This window comes from Eulemur rufifrons, chromosome 2, assembly GCF_041146395.1.
Source record: "Eulemur rufifrons isolate Redbay chromosome 2, OSU_ERuf_1, whole genome shotgun sequence".
Taxonomy (NCBI): Eukaryota; Metazoa; Chordata; class Mammalia; order Primates; family Lemuridae; genus Eulemur; species Eulemur rufifrons.
In genome coordinates, this window is record NC_090984.1 from 113002547 (window position 1) to 113013507 (window position 10961).

Below are 10961 nucleotides of genomic sequence, written 5' to 3' on the forward strand. Positions count from 1 at the left end.
CATACCTAGCGCTCTCTGCTCTCACCATACCGATGCATTTCGTGACGAAGAAAAAACTTCCTCGTGAAGCAATTACCCATAAAGTTGAAGTTTGCTACACTCACAGCCTTATTATTTCCACGGGATTCTTTTTTATCCTTTCACCTATGATTTAAGTTTTCTGTCTAGCGGCTCTACAGCAAGCTCCTATTAGCACCAAAAGCTGTCTACCCACTCGGTTGGGCTTGACTCAGGCACCAGATGTGCCCTAGTTTATCCACGTGGTTCCAGGCACTCACATGTTCCTCCAGGTCCCATCCGCAGGCCGCTGGGACGCCTGCGATGATATCCTGAATTCCCCTCCCGGAGCACCACCGCCACCAGCACCCCCTTGCCGGCTCCACGCACTCAGCCTGCTATAATTAAACAAACAGGGTTATTTGTGACATCCCGGTTTACACATCAACAAGTTATTTTCTCTGATTTTGCTATGGATGGATTTGCTCTGCTTACATTAAACAAAAACAGCTCACCCAAAAATGCAGAACAAGCAAGGCAGAGGAAACGTGGCCCGGCAGCTGCCTCCTTCCCCACGAGGCGAGATCCAGTCATCCCTTTCCCTGACTCCTTGCCTCAAAGGAGCAGAGCCAGGAGACCCCAAAGCCGCCACAGCCAAAGACCTCAGACCCATAAAACAGCCTCTGAGGGTCAGAACTTGGAAAGGGAAGAGAGAGGTTCAGGAACACAGGTCAAATGGGAATTTATTTTGGAAGATTCCAGACTACACAGCATAGAAGGGTAGTGAAAGTATAATATAAACCTAGGATTCCCTAAGCAAATAAATATACCCTGTGAAGGGCCCTTTGACTTGGTTAATGGCAAAAGAATCCTCCTGTAGGTGATGTTGTGAGGTCCACGTCTTCAGGCAGAATCGTGGGGTGCTCAGGCCCCCAGCTCTGCCCTGATCAAGCACCGCTCTGCCTGAACCCTGCATCCCTGCCCCCTGCCGGCACCCACACTCCAGCCAGAGGGGCTTCTAAATGGCAAAGTGGTTCATGCCACTCACTCCTCTATTTAGATGGAGCCTTTTGTCCTCAAGTAAAGTCCCAACTCCATAAAATGGCTCTCTGGGCCCTTCAAGACCCGGCCCCTGCCTACCTCTGCAGTGTGGTCTCCCCCACTGCCCACCCCAGTAACAGAAACAGTCGAGTTTTGCAAATGTGCCTTTCGCATAACATGTTCCTTCTACCTGAACACTCTCTGTAGCCTCCTTTGCCTGAAGCTTCAAGCCCACACTCTGCTGAGTTTCTCTCCACCCCGAGGGAGCTCCGAGCTGGCTGTGTTCTATGTCTGTCTACACCCCATCTCCCTAACAGGCAGCAAGCTCCATGAGGGCTGGGACATATTGACTTTGCCCACTGTCCTACCCCAGGGTTTGTCTACATGCCTGGCACATTGGAGATATTCCATTGATGTTTGCTGAATGAATGAATGAATGGATGACTCTCTTTTGTGTTCAGCATCTCTTTCAGGGTAACTGACTCTGCAAATATCTGGTTCAAAAACAGAGGTCACATTGTAGCTCTTAACTGGAAACTCCCATCAACAATAGAATAGATATAAATATCTTGTGGCATATTCACATAGTAAAAACTATAAAGGGGTGAAATATCTATAACTACACCCCCAAATGTGGATGCATTTCACAAATAAAATGTTGAACAAAAGATGCCAGACACAAAGGATTATAGGCTATAGGATTCCATTTATATAAAGAACAAAACCTGGTAAAACAAATGTATGGAGTTAGCAGTCAGGATAGTGCTTCACCTTACGGTGGGGGATAGTGGCTGGGCGGGGCGGGCATGCTCTGCTTCTTGGTCTGGGAGCTGCTTACACAGGCATATTTAGCTGGGAAAATCCACTGTGCTGCACACTCATGGCAGGCGCATTTCTCTGTATGTATATTACACTTCAATGAAAAGTCAAACAAGCAAACAAAAAACTAGAGGCCAGTGTGGCACTTAGGCAGCAGCATGGGGAGGTCCCTGCTTTTTTGAACATGGCAGGCCCCTGGGCTTACCTCCTTTCTCCCGGGATCCCCTCTACTGGGATCTGCCTCTCCTGCCTCTGAAAGCCCCAACCCCATGTGATGGAGATGCATGGCTGCTGCAAACAGTCAGCCTCCAGAAGTCCAGAAGATCCCACCCAGTCCTGATGAATTAGAAGCTGCAGAGGGGACTCTGGAAGCCAGTGTGGGAAGAGACCAAGGAGAGAAGAATTGCTCTGCAGAAAGGAGAGTGAAACGTCTGGATCCCAGGAGATAACCCAGGGGCAGTGGGTGAGGAAGAACAGTGTGAAGTGTAAAGGGAATTAAGAGTGAACATGATGGATGCAGCTGGGGCGCCATGTGGTGACATCCCCAGTGTCAGGGTGGCCAGGAGACTTTGAGATGTGAATATTCGATTCATACTTGCTGCATTTTTACACTGGAATCCCCTGTGGGTCCCCTTCCCCCCCAAACCTCCAATAAAGTCTACACACACACACACACACACACACACCCTCATCCAAGTGGGATTTTTGTTGGGAGTCCAGGAAGAGACTGAGCTGTGAGTATGGGCCACTAAAGTGGTAACCGGGACAGTGACCAGTCCTTAAACTGATCTGCAGGCGGAGGCAGTGGGGTCACCATGGGGCTCTGATCCTCCCAGGATGGTTTTATACTTGCAGGGAAGACGGCCTAAGAACTTGAAGCGAATTTTATTTAGATTTTAAGGGGCTAAAAGATCATGACTGACACCAGGGTCACGCATTAGTACCTTTAAGTAGCTATTAAATGTCTTAACTCTGCTACTTAATTATAAGAACCTTGAAGGCAGAAACTGCATATTTATCCTGGTGTCTTCCAGGAACCCGAGAGCCAGATCTGGAATGAATACACCTCTCTGAGATGGAGGGGCTGACCACATGCTCACAACACCTGACACACCGTACCCTCAGAGCACACCCGCCAGCCAGCACTGCCTTGTCCCAGCCCCAGCTCCCGCACGCAGCTCGACAGCCTCACAGTATTGTCACACGTGTAAGTGCACTCAGTTCTCACACCAAGCCAGGGAGGAGAGTATGTGGTAAAGCCCATTTTACCAATGAAGAAATGGAATTTTAAGGAAGGGGCAGAACTTCTGGGTAGCCAGTTGGTAAATGGGACAAGTGGGACTTGAATTCAGACCATCAGAGAGAAAACTGGCTGTCCTTTCCATGTCACTGGGCTCCTTCTCCCAGGAGTTATTCTTTTATTGGCAACATCATGCTTAACTCCTTGCCAATCGTGAAACACACACAAAATAAAGGACTGTCCCCGCCCCTCTCCTGTGGCAAGGCTGATGTCGGTGACCAGGGCATCCAACAGGGGGCGACGAAGAGCAGCCGAGTGGCGCCCGCGGCGGGTGTTAGGGGCCCTGGGCTGGGCCTGCACGAAGCTCCGCCCCTCGGCCTTCCCCTCCGCCCCGTTTGCCGGCAGCTCACCCATCACCTGGCTTCGGGGCAGCCGGGCTGCGAAGGGACTGACCATTCCACAGCCATCGTGGAGTGTGACTGCCCCCAAAATGACCCCATCGGGGAGCCCCCGGACACCCCCATCAGAGACGCCGCGGTGGGCTCCGGGGGGAAGCGGTGAACTGGAATCTGCCCTGCACCTGACAGGTCCCAGGGCCTTGCAGGAGCTGCCTGGAGAGGGACGCTCTAATCCCGGGGAGCCCAGGGAGGTAAACTGACCCGGCTTTTGGAGTCCCAGAGAAAGTGCCGTGCCAGCCCGTATCGGAGGGGTAGTTCGAGTCGGCGGGGAGGAGCCGGGAGGAAAGGTGTTGCAGGAGAAGCTGGGGGCAGACGGAGCCCCCCACGCCTAGTGCACTGCAGCCGGCGCAGCCCCACGGAGCTCGCACTGGGAGACGACGACAGGTTCCAACGCGCCGCTCACCTCACCTGGCGCGCCCTGCTGGGCCCACCTGGGGCCCCTGGGGCAGAGTTTCTTCCTGCTCTGGTCTGCATGTTTGTGTCCCCCCCAAAACTCCTATGTTGAAACCTAACCTCCAAAGTGAAGGTATCGAAGGTGGGGCTTTTGGGGGGTGATTAGGTCACGAGGGTAAACCCTTTTGAACGGTATTAGTGCCCTTACAACAGTCCTGGGACAGCTTGCTTTTGCCACATGAGGACACAGCAAAAAGATGGCCATCTATGAGGAGCGTTCCCACCAGGCACCAGGAGGACCTCGAGAACTGTGAGCAATACATTCTGCTGTATGTCCGTTCTGTGGCCACCCAGACTGTGGTATTTTGTTGTAGCAGCCGGCTAAGAACAGACTAAGACACTTCCCATAGCACAGCGTTCCTACTCCAGCCCTCTTAGGGGTGAGTTGGGCACCAGTCCACCGTGTCCCCCCAAGCTCCAAGAGGCTCGCCCCAAGCCCTGCAAGTATACCCTGGAGCCTCTCTCACCAGAGGAGAGGGAAGGGTAAAACCCCGCCCTCATCGTCTCCGCAGGGGTGGTGCTCTTCAAAGAAATCCTTTCCCCAGCCCAGCCCCTCTTTTGGAGGCAGCAACAGTCATCAAAGTGACACAAAGTGGTTTGTCATTGGCCTTTTACAAGTCCTCCATGGTGGCCCTGGAATATGGTATCTGTGGTCTATGGTGCTATTCACGTGTGACACCGTCACTTGCTGGAACCCAGAGGAGGCCACAGAAAAGATGGATGGACACTAAGAGGGCAAGGTGGCCAACGAGCCTGAGAGAGGAGTCCGGCAGGCAGCACATCCAAGGGCTTTGGTGAGGGACAGAGTGCATGGTGGGAACAGATCAGCCTTTGGAGTCTGATCTGGGAGGCTGGGGTTCAAATCCTCCCTACCGCACAATTTGCACAACTTTGGTCAAGTTTTAACCTCTCTGAGTCTCAGTTTTCTCATCTGTAAGGTGAGAATAGTAAGACATAACTCATAAGGTGGAACAAACGGTGAGAGGCGCGTTCAGCCCCTCGAGCATGGCCTGGCATACAGGAGGTACCCCATAGGCAGCCAGGAAGAACTGGTCCACTTTGTCAGACCCCTAATCTCCATTAGCCCCTACTCTGTGTTTGGCATCCCAGGGTCTGATTGAGAGTTAGAAATATAAACCTCTTCCCCCGACCCTCCCTCAGAAAATGTTTTAGTCACTGCCAGACCGGGAACATTTGTTTCCCACTTTCTGTTCTTGATGTACCAGGAACCCAAGAAGCTGGCCCAGAATACTCTGAAATTTGAGTGGCGTCATGGATCATGACTTAGTGTAGGAAGAAATGCAGAAAGGACTTGTCCCTGCTCATAAATAACTGGCCATGTGGCCTTGGACAGAACAGTCTAATCGCTGGCCCTTGGTTTCCTCCTTTTATAAAATGAGGGGAAATGTTTGGTTGTCAGGTGGGCCACACACTAGAGAGACAGCAGGTGCCCAGGCAGGATTTAGGCCTGCTGCTTCCTAACCATGTTGCATTAGTCTCCCAGGCTGCCATGACACGGTTCCATAGACTGGGTGGCTTATACACAGAAATTTATTGCCTCACAGTTCTGGAGGCTGGAAGTCCAAGATCAAGGTGTCAGCAGGGTTGTTTCCTTCTGAGAGCTGTAAGGGAGAATCTATTCCAGGCCTCTCTCTCAGCTTCTGGGGGTTTCTTGGCCATGTTTGGTGTTCCTGGGCTTGTAGGACCATCACCCTGATCTCTGCCTTCATGTTCACATGCGTTCTCCCTGTGTGTGGTCTGTGCCCAAATTCCCCCTTTTTAATCAGGACGCCAGTCATATTGGATTTAGGACCTACCCTACTCCGGAATGACCTCATCTTAAGTAATTATATCTACAAGGGCCCTATTCCCAAATAAGGTTACAGTCTGAGATACTAGGGGCAAGGACTTCAATATAGGAATTTGGGGGGGACACAATTTAACCCATGACACGTGTGACCTGGGTCAAGGTAATCAACCTTCCTTACCTTAGTTTCTGTGCCTCTAACATTAGGGATACTGTAGAGGGATAAATGGGGACATTGTGTGTGACAGTCGCTAGCACAAACAGGCACCAGCACAGAGCAAGCGCTACCCTTCCGTCAGGACTATCTGCAAGATGCCAAAGCCCCAGTCCTCACTCCTGTACTCATGGCCTTGCACACGCTCCTCCTCCCTCTTACCCAGTAAAACTGACAAAGTGATCAAGCTTAAACTTAAGCATTGAATCTATTCTCCAAAAGGAAGCTTGCTGCTGAAGTCTGTTTGGGGCCATTGCTTTTGTGCTCTGCAAACCATGACACATTTGTGACCTGTGAAGCCCGGCCTCACCGTGAAGATAAAGTATGTGACAACCACGTAGAGGGTGACTGCTTTTCAAGCACTGCTCAGGACTATCAGCACAGCTCGGTGTGAATAACTGCAGTCTCCTTTCTCTCTCTCTCCCCGTCTCGTCAGCTTCGATTCACAGGCTGTGTAATTCAAGTCATTAATTTTTTCCATTCAGTGCACTGCCAATTTCTTCTCATTTTGTTCCTGGAAATCTCTTGTGTGCGTCTTCTAAATTTAAAATAAATACACTGTACATAATTGGATGCTAACCAGACAACACTGAGCAATCACACTTTCTCATTGATTTCGCAGATGTATTCGCCTCCAACATGAGTAGGAAAGGTCTCCGCGTGTTCCGGATGAAATATTAAATGGAACAAGTTGCCCTCACGTTCTTCAATATGAGTATTGGCCTTTAGAATATTTCCCCAGTTATGATCTTACTTGAAATGAACAATGAAAGGTTCTTGCACCAAAAATAGTCCAAATTATTCTAGCTGCTACCATTGTGTGCTCACAGGGTTGAGTGGAAAGAGCCTAAGTACAGACCTCAAGAGACAGGAGATCTGGCTGCAGATGTACCATGAAGAGGGTGTGTCATGGCAAAGAAGCGCTTACACTGTCCACTTCAGTGTTCTCAGCTATGCAATTAAGAGATTGGCCCAGATCATTTTTTTCCCCCAAAGTATGGGATGCATTCTTGAGATATACGCAAGATGATTTTAAAAGTACAGAAATATAATATTAAATTATAGCATCAGATCTTGTGAAAGAGACAGAAGCACACCGCAAAGAATCCATTTGCTCACTCACATAGCACACTTGCTGTTAGGTGAGGCCATGTGACTGGTTCTGACCAATGAAATGTGAGCAGAAATTATGTGCGTCGCTTCCAGTCTGAGACAGTGAGAAGCCCATATGCAATTCTCCAAACTCTCTCTTCCTCACACGTGGTGACAGAGAGTGCTGTGTATTCCAGATGGCACAACACCAAGATGGTGGAGCCTTCATCAGCCTAGTCCCCTGAGTGGTTGGGTGGAGGAGAGTTCCTGCCAACTCGTGCAGAACACATGAATGAGAAATAAACATTTAAGACACTGGGATTTTTTTTTAATATGCTATATTCCAGCCTGACTGATTATCAATCTCATAGTGGAAAAGACATTCCCTTTCAAATTCTACCTAATTCTTCTGATTCTGTCAAGGAGAAAGTCTCTGTTAGTGATAGTAGGTCTTTAACACTTCTCTTGTTCTTATAATCTCACTATTCAACTAATACAGAGGAGACTTTGGGCTCAGCATTTTCCAGCAGGCAATAATATCCACTTTATTTTGTTTATTAGGGCTGCCATAACAAAATACCACAGACTGGCTGGTTTAAATGGAAATTTATTTTCTTATAGTTCTAGAGGCTAGAAGTCCAAGACCAAGGTGTTGGCAGGTTTCTTCTGAGGCGTGTCTCCTTGGCTTACAGATGGCCACCTTCTGCTGTGTCCTCACGTGGTCTTTCCTCTGTGCATGCACGTCCCCTTCCCCTGCCCCAATCTTCTCTTCTTACAAGGATACCAGTCATATCGGATTAGGGCCCACCCTAACAAACCCATTTTAACTTGATTACCTCTTTAAAGAGCCTATATCCAAATATAGTCACATTCAGAGGTCCTGGGGGTTAGGGGTTCAACATGCATTTTGAGGAACACAATTCAACCCATAACACCCAGCTAGATGTTTAGGGCATTATTTATTTTTCATTTGTTTTCAGAGTGGTAGGTATTGCTTTCTACTTATGGCAAGCCATGCCAATTTTCCATTTATGATTGTGATGCAAATTTCTCTTAGAATATAAATTATTTAAGTAGTAGTAGAAAGACTTAAAGAAAAATATAAGAATTAACAGTATCCCAAAAATTGTAATGGGAGAGCAAATGACTGAATTTTGGAAAATACTGCCTGGGTAATGTCTAAAGCTGTCCTAATTCTTATAGATTTTTCTTATACACTTTTAATTGTATTCATTTATGCATTCTTTTAATTGAGTGTCTACTATGGTCTGAATATATCCCCCAAAGTTCATATGCTGGAAACATAATTGCCATTGTAACAGTATTAAGTGGTGGGGCCTTTAAGAGGTGATTAGGCCATGAGGGCCTAATGGATTGATGCTGTTATCTCCAGAGTGGGTTAGTTATCTTGGGAGTGAGCTCCTAATAAAAGGACAAGTTCCACTGATTTTCTCTCTGTCTCATGTACTTGCTGGCCCTTCTACTATGTTACAATGCAACAGGGAGGCCCTCACCAGATGCTGGTGCCATGCTCTTGGACGTCACAGCCTCCAGAACTGTATGAAATAAATTTCTTTTCTTTATAAATTACCCAGTCTATGGTATTCAGTTATAGCAGAAGAAAGTGGAATAAGACAGCGCCTATGAAGTGTCATTGGTGTTGGACACTAGAGTGATTATAGAGTCAAGTGAATAGTGCCATGAGAGAAGAGAAAGAAATAATTCAGTTCTGTCTGGGAAAATCAGAAAAGGCTTCCCAGAGATGGTGACAAACAGTGTATCTTGGACTTCCATACACAGACAAGGTCTCCTCATCTTTGACTCAATATTTCCTGAATTTTGAATGTGTGTAAAACACTGGGCTAGATGTACCAAGAAGACACTGTGACTTAAAGAAGGGAGACGAAGCTAATCAGAAGCAGAGACAGCCATGCATAAAACTCATGACTTGCATTTAGGGTTATACTTCTCCCAGAGATGATTTTAAACATGTTTGGGTATTTTTTTTCACCCTTGATTAGGAACTTTACATTTTCCTAGAGTCTAGTTGTCTGATGTAAAACACAGATTGGAAAAATTCAGGCATAATTGTGAAAATATATTTCTTAATCAAATGCAACCACAGGCGGAAAATCCTTTCATTGAATAAACTCCTCTGAGGACAAAGAGTTTATTTTCAGGGTATTTCATTAAATGTTTTCATCATTAGTCACTATCTTGGTCATTCAATGAAGTACAGATATTTTTTGAGCTCCTACTAAATGCAGGGAGTGTTCTAGATGCCGCGGATACCATGGGAGACAAGGCTGACGAGGTGCTCTTTCACGTGGCTTACACTCTCACAGGGAGATTGACAATAAGCAAACACATGGATGACAGAGGATCAGAGAGAAATAAACTTACTCTGACAGAATGAAAATAAGGCGATGAGATAGGGATAACGGGAGGGAGAGGCAGCTGCATTAGATTAGGTAGTCAGCAAAACCTCTCTGAGCAGCTGATGTTTAAGGTGACATCTAAGTGACAAGAAGTCAGCGGGAAGAGTGTTCCACATGAAGGGAGAGCTGGGTATGGGCCTCAAGGTAGGGATGAGTGTGTGAGTTTGAGGAACAGAAAGAAGAAGACTATTTCTGTGGGGCATAGGGGCAGGGGGCAAGGTCAGGGAAGGCCAAGAGCACATCATGCATAGAGCCTCATAGGCCAGGGTAAGGAGCCAGGTTTGCTCCAAGTGTAAGGAAAGCCACTGGAAGTTTCTGAGCAGGGAATAGCAGGATCTTGTTCTGCATAACACCTGCCTGTGTGAGCACAGAGTCTAAAGAGCCCAACTACTTGGCTCCAAAGCTCAGCAACCCCCCACCTACCAGCAGTGAGACTTTAGACAACCTCGCCAAGTGCAATATCTGCACCTTGGGATCAAATCCAGCTCACAGGATGAGTGACAAAATTGCACAGTTTCTCCACAGCAGGATTTTGCCAACATTTTTCTATAAAGGGCCTGTTATGGGTTGAATTGTAAACCTCCAAAATTCATATGTTGAAGTCCAAACCCCCAGGATCTCAGAATGTGACTTTATTTGGGAATTTATTTGGGAATAGGGTTATTGTAGACATAATAAGTTAAGATGAGGTCATACTGAAGTAGGGTGGGCCCCTCAGCCAATATGACTGGTATCCTGATAAAAGGGGAAACTTGGACACGGACAGCACATGGGGAATGTCATCAAGGCACAGATCAGGGTAACGCTCCTACAAGCCAACAAATGCCAAAGGGGGCCAGAAAACCCTCGGAAACTAGGGGAGAGGCCTGGAACAGATTCTCCAGCCCCCAGAAGGAAACAACCCTGCTGACACCTTGATCTTGGACTTCCAGCTTCCGGAACTGTAAGACAACAGATTTCTGTTGTTGAAGCCACCCAGTGTGTGGCACTGTGTTATGGCAGCCCTAGCAAATTAGCAGAGCGCTCCACAGAAAATATGTCAGGCTTCGCAGGCCAGATGATCTTTGCCGTGCTACGCGACTCTGCTATTGTAGCACAAAAGCAGCCACAGACAAACAAATGAGTGTGAGTGTGTTGCAATAAAACGATTTACAAATACAGGCAGCGGGCAGGCCGGACTTGGCCTGCGGGTTAAAGTTTGCTAACCCCTGTCCTACAGAGATGTCTACCTCATTTCCCCCACCAAGGGCCAGGTTGTTGGGAAACTTCATGTCTTTCTTCATGGCGACCTTTGCCTTTGCTTAAAATGTGGTAATAACTATTAGAGCTAATATTTACAGAGTGATTGATTTGTACCAGGCACGATGCTAAGTACTTTATGTGAATTTCCTTACTTAATACT